Source organism: Gossypium arboreum, chromosome 13 (assembly GCF_025698485.1).
Source record: "Gossypium arboreum isolate Shixiya-1 chromosome 13, ASM2569848v2, whole genome shotgun sequence".
Lineage (NCBI taxonomy): Eukaryota > Viridiplantae > Streptophyta > Magnoliopsida > Malvales > Malvaceae > Gossypium > Gossypium arboreum.
This window is the reverse complement of record NC_069082.1, coordinates 11,663,937-11,674,486: the sequence shown is the minus strand read 5'-3', so window position 1 is coordinate 11,674,486 and position 10,550 is coordinate 11,663,937. Positions and strand designations below refer to the sequence as shown.

The following is a 10,550-nucleotide window of genomic DNA, read 5'->3' as shown; positions in this document are numbered from 1 at the left end:
ATAATTTTCAAATAATTATATGCAATATTCGCTTCAGGGAATATGCCAAAATCTTCAAATGCAGATCATTTGGTCTAATGGTATGATTCTCGCTTAGGGTGCGAGAGGTCCTGAGTTCAATTCAAAAAACTTTTAAAACTTTTTTAATAAAATTTTTCCATAATTAGTTAACTACTAAGAATAATTGCCTAAGTCATGTATAGAAACAAGCCTATATTAAATATATTAATAAAATTCACACAAACGTAAAAATATGATATAATGAAAAACTAGCATTTTTTTTCATATCCATCATCATAAAAATGCATGAAATTTAATTCAAAATCCAATCTTTCATGCTCATAGAATTTTTCATTTATAATTGCTCATGTCATTTCTCTAAATAATTAACAAATGGAATAATATAAAACGTATGAACTACTACTTTTAACAATTTTTGAACTAAATCAAATCCAAATAACCATAAAATTCATTGGTTTATTAACATAAATTTGCATACTAGATATGTTTTAATCAAATATATTATTTAATTATAAAACATATTAACAAATGAGATGCTTAAAACATTATGTAACCCATGTAATCAAAACTTAAAAAAGACCATCCCAAATATTTAAAATCATATATCAAGTTGATTTAACATTTAAAGATATACCATTTTTTTCTGTGTTGAGTCTTGACAATTTTATCAAGAAGTAAAAAAATTAAACTCTAGTAGTAGACTTTGAATCCAATTAAAATCTATTAATAGTATATTTTAAGAGTCGATCTTATTTTCCAAGTATACAATAGGTACATAACCAATGACTTTTCATGTAACACCCTGAATTTGGGCCTAGAAGTATTGGGCCTTGAGTGGGGGTCCGTAAGGAGGTTGTATATAGGTATTTAATTGTGCAATGAAATGACACAATTAAATGTCCGCTTTGGTGGTTAATGGCCCTGAGAAGTGTTAGAGAAATCTTGGGTTCAAACTTGGGCTTTAGCAAAAATTTTGGTATTAAGTGAAAAAAAACCTAGATGCTTGGATGAGGGTTTTTAAATTATTGTGTTAAATAAATGACACAAGGAAGCTTGTAGTCTAGTGGTTGTGGCGTCATTAAGGTTGTATGGGAGCCGGGTTCAAGCCTTGGCTCTTGCAATTTATTTTGGGTTTTAAAGGAACCTGGACTTTGGCCTTTAGACCTTATAATTAATTGGGGATAAAATATGACACAAAAAGCCTTGTGGCTTAGTGGCAAGTAGCGTGTGGAGCATTTAAGGGGAGGCATAGGTTCAATCCCATGGCAAGCAAAGAGCATTTATTTTGCTAACAGGGGCAAGAGTTGGTGTTGAATTTAAACTCTAATGTTGGAGGATCCCACATCGAAGCTAATATAAGAGTGGTTGTGAAGTCGGCTTTAAATAGAGGAACCATGAAGAGAGTAAATGTACCTTTCTTGGTCGATCCCTTTCATTGTATGGCGTGCTTTCGTTTGGGTTGGGCGTCGGCTAAGAGTGCTCGAGCGTGGATTAACTCTAGTCTCCTATCGGTGTGTATTTATCACTACTCTTGTTGTTGGATAGCTACTTGGCGCGATGGTAATGAAGGGGCCATATGGGCCCAATGGGCCTCTGGCCCAATTGGATAAGTTGTTTGATTGTGTAGTAAATATTGGACTAGGCTAGGTGAATCGCATATCTGTGGCTAGGTTTGGGCTAAAAGGGCCACACGAGCGTATGGGCCCATTTGGGCCGAGAATAGGCTTTAGGCCCATTCGTATTGTTATCCATGTTTAGAATACTTTAGTTTACCAATTACTAAAATGCCCTCGACATGTAAAATTACCAAAGTACTCCCGATTTATAGAATTACCATTTTACCCTCAGTTTACAGAATTACTATTTTACCCTCGATTTACAGAATTACCGTTTTACCCTCAGTTTACAGAATTATTGTTTTACCCTTGATTTATAGAATTACTGTTTTACCCTCGATTTGTAAAATTACCGTTTTACCCTCGATTTACGTAATTACTGCTTTTACCTCAATTTACGTAATTACTATTTTACCCTCGATTTATAGAATTACCGCTTTTACCCCTAATTTACATAATTACCATTTTACCCCGATTTACATAATTATCGTTTTACCTCGATTTACGAATTACTGCTTTTACCTCGATTTACATATTTCCATTTTACCCTCGATTTATAGAATTCTTGTTTTACCCTTGATTTGAAATTCTTGTTTTACCCTCGATTTACAAAATTACTAAAATACCCTTGGTTTGTGAAATTACCGAATACCCTCAATTTGTAAAACTACCAAAATACCCTCGTATGGTAAAATGACGAATATGCCCTTATGTTCCGTATGACCTGATGTGCTTAGGATTTACATATATTGATATTGGATTAGTTAAGTTTGAGTGACAGTGGTGGTTATCGTAGGCGATTGATTTTGGAAATGTTTCAACTTCAACCCATAACAGTGTGTACTAACCTCTAAATAGCTTAGATTAATATTTTCAAAAGTCAAAGCTTCATATTTTAGTGATTCGGAATTAATATTTAGATCTATTTTCACGCACGTTTAAGTTGGATTCACAACGGATATGGGGTAGGAAGGTATTTGGAACGTTCTTCAATGAGTAGATCTCTTGGTAAGTATTCGAACCTTCTTTCTATTTGTATCTTGTGGTTTAAGAAAAGCTGAAAACCCCTCCGTCGACTAAGGCTAAAAGGGTTTTGGTGTTATTTGGTTTGTTGGTGCTAGTGAGGATTAAAGGCTACCGATCGAGGAGTGTGAAAAGCTTGGATCATCGGAGTGACTAAATCTAGTCATCAACTTCGGTAAAGGTATGAACCCAAGGGCCATTGTGGATGGTGGCCGAATGTGTAAGTGATGATAATAGGTAGTTTTCGATTTGGTTTAATAATAACATGGTCTAATCTATAAGTGGTTGATTATAGGACAAATCGCATAGGAGATCTCGTCAAGGAATATCGCAAATCAGGTGTGTAACGAACCCTTTCATAGCTTAAAGCGATAAAATGCCGAAAAGCCGAAATGCCGAAATTCTGGCATTTCGAGGACTTGTGAGCAAGCGAACGCTCACTAGTTAGTTAGAATCGATGAGACGATGATCGAGAACGATGGAAACGGTAAGAATGTGATTTTTGGCGTTCTTGGTAAGTTGGGCCTCGAGGGGCCGAAGTGGGGCCCATTGGGCTTTCGGGCCCATTTGGGTAAAAATTGGTAGAAAACGGAAATCTGTTATATGGCATGATAAGACTGTTAAAACCGTTATGGAATATAGGCTAAATGGGCCTAGATGACGAAATTGGCTAAGTACTGACCCATTAGGGTTTTAGGCCCAATAACTCGATTTCGCTAAAATGGGCCGAATCACTGTTTGCACCCATGGATTGTTAGTAATCGTTAATGAACATGGAAACCCTAATTTTGGTAAAATTATGAGATTACCCTTATACCATGAAAATGACCGTTTTGCCCCTAGGTAAAAATGACCATTATACCCCTAGGGTTTATGTATGATTTTAATACATGGGATTTTGATAAATATGGTATGTATGAGATGCACATGACATGTATGATATGCACATGATATGTATGATATGCACATGATGTAATCATAACTGCATTGGGTTGGGTTTTTATATGGATGGAGGAAGTGAAAAATGGCTTATGCCCCAGTTATCAAAAGGGCTTATGCCCCAGTTATCAAAAGGGCTTATGCCCCAGTTATAAAAGGGCTTATGCCCCAGTTATTGAAAGGGCTTTTGCCCTAGTTATTAAAAGAGGCTAGGCCTCGAGTTATATGATAAAGCAGCTCTGCTGCCAGTGGAGAGTATGGCGGGGTGGGTCGAGTTAATCCCCACATGGTGTGTTGGTTGGTACGGTGGAGAGTAGCGGATGGTGGGTTGAGTAGTCTCCCCAAATGGGTTGCATTCTTTCATTGAAATTATATGTGATATTGAAATGGGCCTAAGGGCCATACCATTTACAAAAAAGGCTTCGCCCAAGAATATGAAATTTGAAAAGGCTTGACCAAAGTGTTATGAAATATGAATATGAAAAGGGCTATGGCCCAAGACATGTTTGAGATTGGATTTGGGCTTAGACCCAACAGTCGTTATTGTTTTGGGCTCTGAAAGGGGCTTGTTGCACATCGAGTTTCCAAACTCACCCCTTTCCTTAACCTTGCGGTGAGCCTTGATGTGGGGACTTGGTAGGAGGGGATTCAGAGTGGCCACGGTGATTGTCTTTGGACTTTTAAATAAGCGTTGGTTTTCTTTAAATTTCCTTTAAATATTATTTATTTTGGGTTGTAATAAGGCCATTTTAACTTTTCTTTTATTTCTTCTGGATTATTTTATTTTTAATAACTTCAAACCTGGTTGATAATTGTTCAAATGGGCTAGACTTAGGACGTGTTTTCAAAATGATACTTGTTTTCAAAATATCTCAACACCACGATTAATCGATTTATCAAAGACGTCCACTTAAACAAATTTAAACTCGATATGACAAAGTGTGGCTATGGTTGTGGGCATGTCTAGGATTGGATCCAATTAAAGAGCTTGGTACTTAAGCAGCCTTCATGGCTCACTTCCTCTATCTCGGATACCTACCTGGTGCCCAGCTTCCATACACTTTGTTAACTCAACAAAATATAAGGTTTTAAAACACTAAAACGGGACGTGGGTTTTCAACTCCAATGTGGCACGTCCGATTCGCCATAACGTCTAGGCCGGGTTTGGGGTGTTACATTTAGTGGTATCGAGCTAAGTTGCCACAACTCGGTACTGTGGATCGGTCCAAAATTTTTCAAAAATTTAGGCCTAAGAAGGTATTTTGGAAATGGTTTTGAAAAGTTCATTTTAAAGATGTTTTATGGAGTATATATGTTAAAATGGTCCAAGTTTTTTGTTTTAAATCAAGAGTTTCAAAATAAAGGGTGTTTTCAAATCAAAGTTTTAAATTTCTATTTTCGGTGATCAAAAATATGGTTTTCGAGTTTTAAATGGATTGAGAAAGAAGTGGCGATCAATCCCGGCACCAAGTCTGTAAGTATTTCATTCCTCATATTACTCTATATTAAGATATTACCGTAGATAGAACTGAGACCATATCATGACATTATGACTAGGGCAACCCTAAAACTCTAGAATATCGAGACTATAGCTAGGCTATGATTCGTGAAAATAGAAACTTTAAAATACTATCTCTGCATAAGACATGTGAATAAATAGTAAAATTTTTTAGATCTTTGTAGTTAATTGATATGTGTACTAGCAATGTAGAGTATTGATATGAATTCTGAGGGTAAGCAAAGTCTACCAACTTCGGGTAGCGGTAACTCGGAGCTTGGTACTGAGGCACTGGCCGAGTTAGTAAGGAAAATGGTAGAGGAAGTATTGGATACCAAAATTAAGGAAATTAGGGAAACGCTCAGCGGGGTGCTTGGAGTGTAAGAAAAGGAAGGATTCTAGTTCTCGAAAACCAAGCCTCGCTTACGTGAAACATGTTAAGGCACGACCAACCTATCCAATCTACAAAGACTACAACGGACGTCATCCGGGTGAATGCCATAGGAAGACAAGAGCATGTCTTAGATGTGGGTCCAAGGAGCATCGAGCTCGGGATCACCAAGTTTATTTTATTTAAATATGTGTTATGAATTGTATGCGTGCTTGATAAATGTTTCTTTACTTTGGTAATTAGATGTTCGGTCGTACTAAGAATTATTTTTAATTAGAGTGCGTGGCGGAAGCATAGAGGTTTGACTTGAGTAATACGGTTAGTTGATAGTTGGAAATTTCGAGGACGAAATTTCTTTAAGGGAGTAGAATTGTAACACCACAATTTGGGCCTAGAAGTATTGGGCCTTGAGTGGGGTCCGTAAGGAGGTTGTATATAGGTATTTAATTGTGCAATGAAATGACACAATTAAATGTCCGCTGGTGGTTAATGGCCCGAGAAGTGTTAGAGAAATCTTGGGTTCAAACTTGGGCTTTAGCAAAAATTTTGGTATTAATTGAAAAAAACCGGATGCTTGGATGAGGGTTTTAAATTATTGTGTTAAATAAATGACACAAGGAAGCTTGTAGTCTAGTGGTTGTGGCGTCATTAAGGTTGTATGGGAGCCCGGGTTCAAGCCTTGGCTCTTGCAATTTATTTTGGGTTTTAAAGGAACCTGGACTTTGGCCTTTAGACCTTATAATTAATCGGGATAAAATATGACACAAAAGCCTTGTGGCTTAGTGGCAAGTAGCGTGTGGAGCATTTAAGGGGAGGCATAGGTTCGAATCCCATGGCAAGCAAAGAGCATTTATTTTGCTAACGAGGCGGCAAGAGTTGGTGTTGAATTTAAACTCTAATGTTGGAGGATCCCACATCGAAAGCTAATATAAGAGTGGTTGTGAAGTCGGCTTTAAATAGAGGAACCATGAAGAGAGTAAATGTACCTTTCTTGGTCGATCCCTTTCACTGTATGGCGTGCTCGTTTGGGTTGGGCGTCGGCTAAGAGTGCTCGGGCGTGGATTAACTCTAGTCTCCTATCGTGTGTATTTATCACTACTCTTGTTGTTGGATGGCTACTTGGCCGCGATGGGCGAAAGGGGCCATATGGGCCCAATGGGCCTACGGCCCAATTGGATAAGTTGTTTGATTGTGTAGTAAATATTGGACTAGGCTAGGTGAATCGCATATCTGTGGCTAGGTTTGGGCTAAAAGGCCACACGAGTGTGGGCCCATTTGGGCCGAGAATAGGCTTTAGGCCCATTCGTATTGTTATCCATGTTTAGAATACTTTAGTTTACCAATTACTAAAATGCCCTCGACATGTAAAATTACCAAAGTACTCTGATTTATAGAATTACCATTTTACCCTCGGTTTGTAATTACTATTTTACCCTCGATTTACGTAATTACTGCTTTTACCCTCGGTTCTGAAATTATTGTTTTACCCTTGATTTATAGAATTCTTGTTTTACCTCGATTTGTAAAATTACCGTTTTACCCTCGATTCTGTAATTACTGCTTTTACCCTCGGTTCTGTAATTACTATTTTACCCTCGATTTATAGAATTACCGTTTTACCCTAATTTACATAATTACCATTTTACCCCGATTTACATAATTATCGTTTTACCCTCGATTTACGTAATTACTGCTTTTACCTCGATTTACATATTTCCATTTTACCCTCGATTTATAAATTCTTGTTTTACCCTTGATTTACGAAATTCTTGTTTTACCCTCGATTTACAAAATTACTAAAATACCCTTGGTTTGTGAAATTACCGCAATACCTCAATTTGTAAAACTACCAAAATACCCTGTATGGTAAAATGACTAATATGCCCTTATGTTCCGTATGACCGATGTGCTTAGGATTTACATATATTGATATTGGATTAGTTAAGTTTGAGTGATGGTGGTGGTTATCATAGGCGATTGATTTTGGAAGTGTTTCAACTTCAACCCATAACAGTGTGTACTAACCTCTAAATAGCTTAGATTAATATTTTCTAAAAGTCAAAGCTTCATATTTTAGTGATTCGGGAATTAATATTTAGATCTATTTTCTATGCACGTTTAAGTTGGATTCACAACGGATATGGGGTAGGAAGGTATTTGGAACGTTCTTCAATGAGTAGATCTCTTGGTAAGTATTCGAACCTTCTTTCCATTTGTATCTTGTGGTTTAAGAAAAGTTGAAAACCCCTCTGTCGACTAAGGCTAAAAGGGTTTTTGGTGTTATTTGGTTTGTTGGTGCTAGTGAGGATTAAAGGCTACCGATCGAGGAGTGTGTGAAAAGCTTGGATCATTGGAGTGACTAAATCTAGTCATCAACTTCGGTAAAGGTATGAACCCAAGGGCCATTGTGGATGGTGGCCGAATGTGTAAGTGATGATAATAGGTAGTTTTCGATTTGGTTTAATAATAACATGGTCTAATCTATAAGTGGTTGATTATAGGACAAATCGCATAGGAGATCTCGTCAAGGAATATCGCAAATCAGGTGTGTAACGAACCCTTTCATAGCTTAAAGCGATAAAATGCCGAAAAGCCAAAATGCCGAAATTCTGGCATTTCGAGGACTTGTGAGCAAGCGAACGCTCACTAGTTAGTTAGAATCGATGAGACGATGATCGAGAACGATGGAAACGGTAAGAATGTGATTTTTGGCGTTCTTGGTAAGTTGGGCCTCGAGGGGCCGAAGTGGGGCCCATTGGGCTTTCGGGCCCATTTGGGTAAAAATTGGTAGAAAACGGAAATCTGTTATATGGCATGATAAGACTGTTAAAACCGTTATGGAATATAGGCTAAATGGGCCTAGATGACGAAATTGGCTAAGTAGGGCCCATTAGGGTTTTAGGCCCAATAACTCGATTTCGCTAAAATGGGCCGAATCACTTGTTTGCACCCATGGATTGTTAGTAATCGTTAATGAACATGGAAACCCTAATTTTGGTAAAATTATGAGATTACCCTTATACCATGAAAATGACCGTTTTGCCCTAGGTAAAATGACCATTATACCCTTAGGGTTTATGTATGATTTTAATACATGGGATTTTGATAAATATGGTATGTATGAGATGCACATGACATGTATGATATGCACATGATATGTATGATATGCACATGATGTAATCATAACCGCATTGGGTTGGGTTTTATATGGATGGAGGAAGTGAAAATGGCTTATGCCCCGCTTATCAAAAGGGCTTATGCCCCGCTTATCAAAAGGGCTTATGCCCAGCTTATAAAAGGGCTTATGCCCTAGTTATTGAAAGGGCTTTTGCCCAGTTATTAAAAGAGGCTAGGCCTCCAGTTATATGATAAAGCACTCTGCTGCCAAAGGGAGAGTATGGCGGGGTGGGTCGAGTTAATCCCCACATGGTGTGTTGGTTGGTACGGGTGGAGAGTAGCGGATGGTGGGTTGAGTAGTCTCCCCAAATGGGTTGCATTCTTTCATTGAAATTATATGTGATATTGAAATGGGCCTAAGGGCCATACCGTTTCTGATAAAAGGCTTGCCCAAGAATATGAAATTTGAAAAGGCTTCGGCCCAGTGTTATGAAATATGAAATATGAAAAGGGCTATGGCCCAGTACATGTTTGAGATTGGATTTGGGCTTAGACCCAACAGGCTGTTATTGTTTTGGGCTCTGAAAGGGGCTTGTTGCACACTGAGTTTCCAAACTCACCCCCTTTCCTTAACCTTGCAGGTGAGCCTTGATGTGGGGACTTGGGCCGGAGGGGATTCAGAGTGGCCACGGTGATTGTCTTTGGACTTTTAAATAAGCGTTGGTTTTCTTTAAATTTCCTTTAAATATTATTTATTTTTGGGTTGTAATAAGGCCATTTTAACTTTTCTTTTATTTCTTCTCGGGATTATTTTATTTTTAATAACTTCAAACCTGGTTGATAATTGTTCAAATGGGCTAGACTTAGGACGTGTTTTCAAAATGATACTTGTTTTCAAAATATCTCAACACCACGATTAATCGATTTATCAAAGACGTCCACTTAAACAAATTTAAACTCGATATGACAAAGTGTGGCTATGGTTGTGGGCATGTCTAGGATTGGATCCAATTAAAGAGCTTGGTACTTAGCGACCTTCATGGCTCACCTCCTCTATCTCGGATACCTACCTGGTGCCCAGCTTCCATACACTTTGTTAACTCAACAAAACATAAGGTTTTAAAACACTAAAACGGAACGTGGGTTTTCAACTCCAATGTGGCACGTCAGATTCGGCCATAACGTCTAGGCCGGGTTTGGGGTGTTACATTTCATGCATAAGTTTTCTCTCTTGCAAGTTCTCATCAGTAATATTTTTCCACGTAATTTTAATTGAGAACTTATTCTAAATATTGTAAAGTTATACTCACAGTTTTAAAAAAAAAACTTACAATTTCAGGTGCATCCAACCATAACGAGCTTTAGATAGAATTACCATATTCTATTGCTTATAAATATTTCAGATTCAAATATTTTGCTTTCAACCCCTTAATGGGGATGATGACAAAATATCACAAAGATAGTCACAATAAATTCAATTTAATAACAAGAGAAATCAATAACTCAATCCTCCCTTTTTTTATCCTTTCAAAATATATATTTATAGCAATAATGATTCATATGAAATATAATATTTTCTTTATTCATAATCTCAATATGATATCCATTTATAATGAACATCTTTTAAAACTAATGCATTAACCATCACAAATTTTGTGTGTTTTAAATATTGATATATTAGCTCTTCCGGAGCTTTCAACTAATTTTGACTATCAAATATTGGAATAATATTTGTTTGTTTCAGTAACAAATACGATAAATATTTTATATATGTAATGATAGAATTCATTACTAGATTTTCATATTCTTCCTGGAAGAATATTAACAAAAATAAAATATTTGGGCATATGCCACATATGTTGCCAATAATCTTTCATATCACATTGATAACATAAGTTATCTTTACCCTTTGAAAAGTTATCTTGAGAGCTTTCATTGTTCTCTT

The 10,550-nt window shown here is 37.0% G+C and overlaps 1 long non-coding RNA gene across 2 annotated transcripts; it reads left to right on the top strand.

The window, feature by feature from the left end:
* The first annotated feature begins 2,789 nt into the window (after positions 1 to 2,789).
* Positions 2,790 to 9,437, top strand: LOC128286512 (uncharacterized). Of its 2 annotated transcripts, XR_008277095.1 has the most exons (4): positions 7,640 to 7,676; positions 7,791 to 7,875; positions 7,990 to 8,033; positions 9,247 to 9,437. It is a non-coding gene; the product is annotated as an uncharacterized LOC128286512 (long non-coding RNA). The 2 variants fall into 2 exon arrangements; XR_008277094.1 differs by lacking the exons at positions 7,640 to 7,676; positions 7,791 to 7,875 and adding an exon at positions 2,790 to 2,841.
* Positions 9,438 to 10,550: the final 1,113 nt, after the last annotated feature.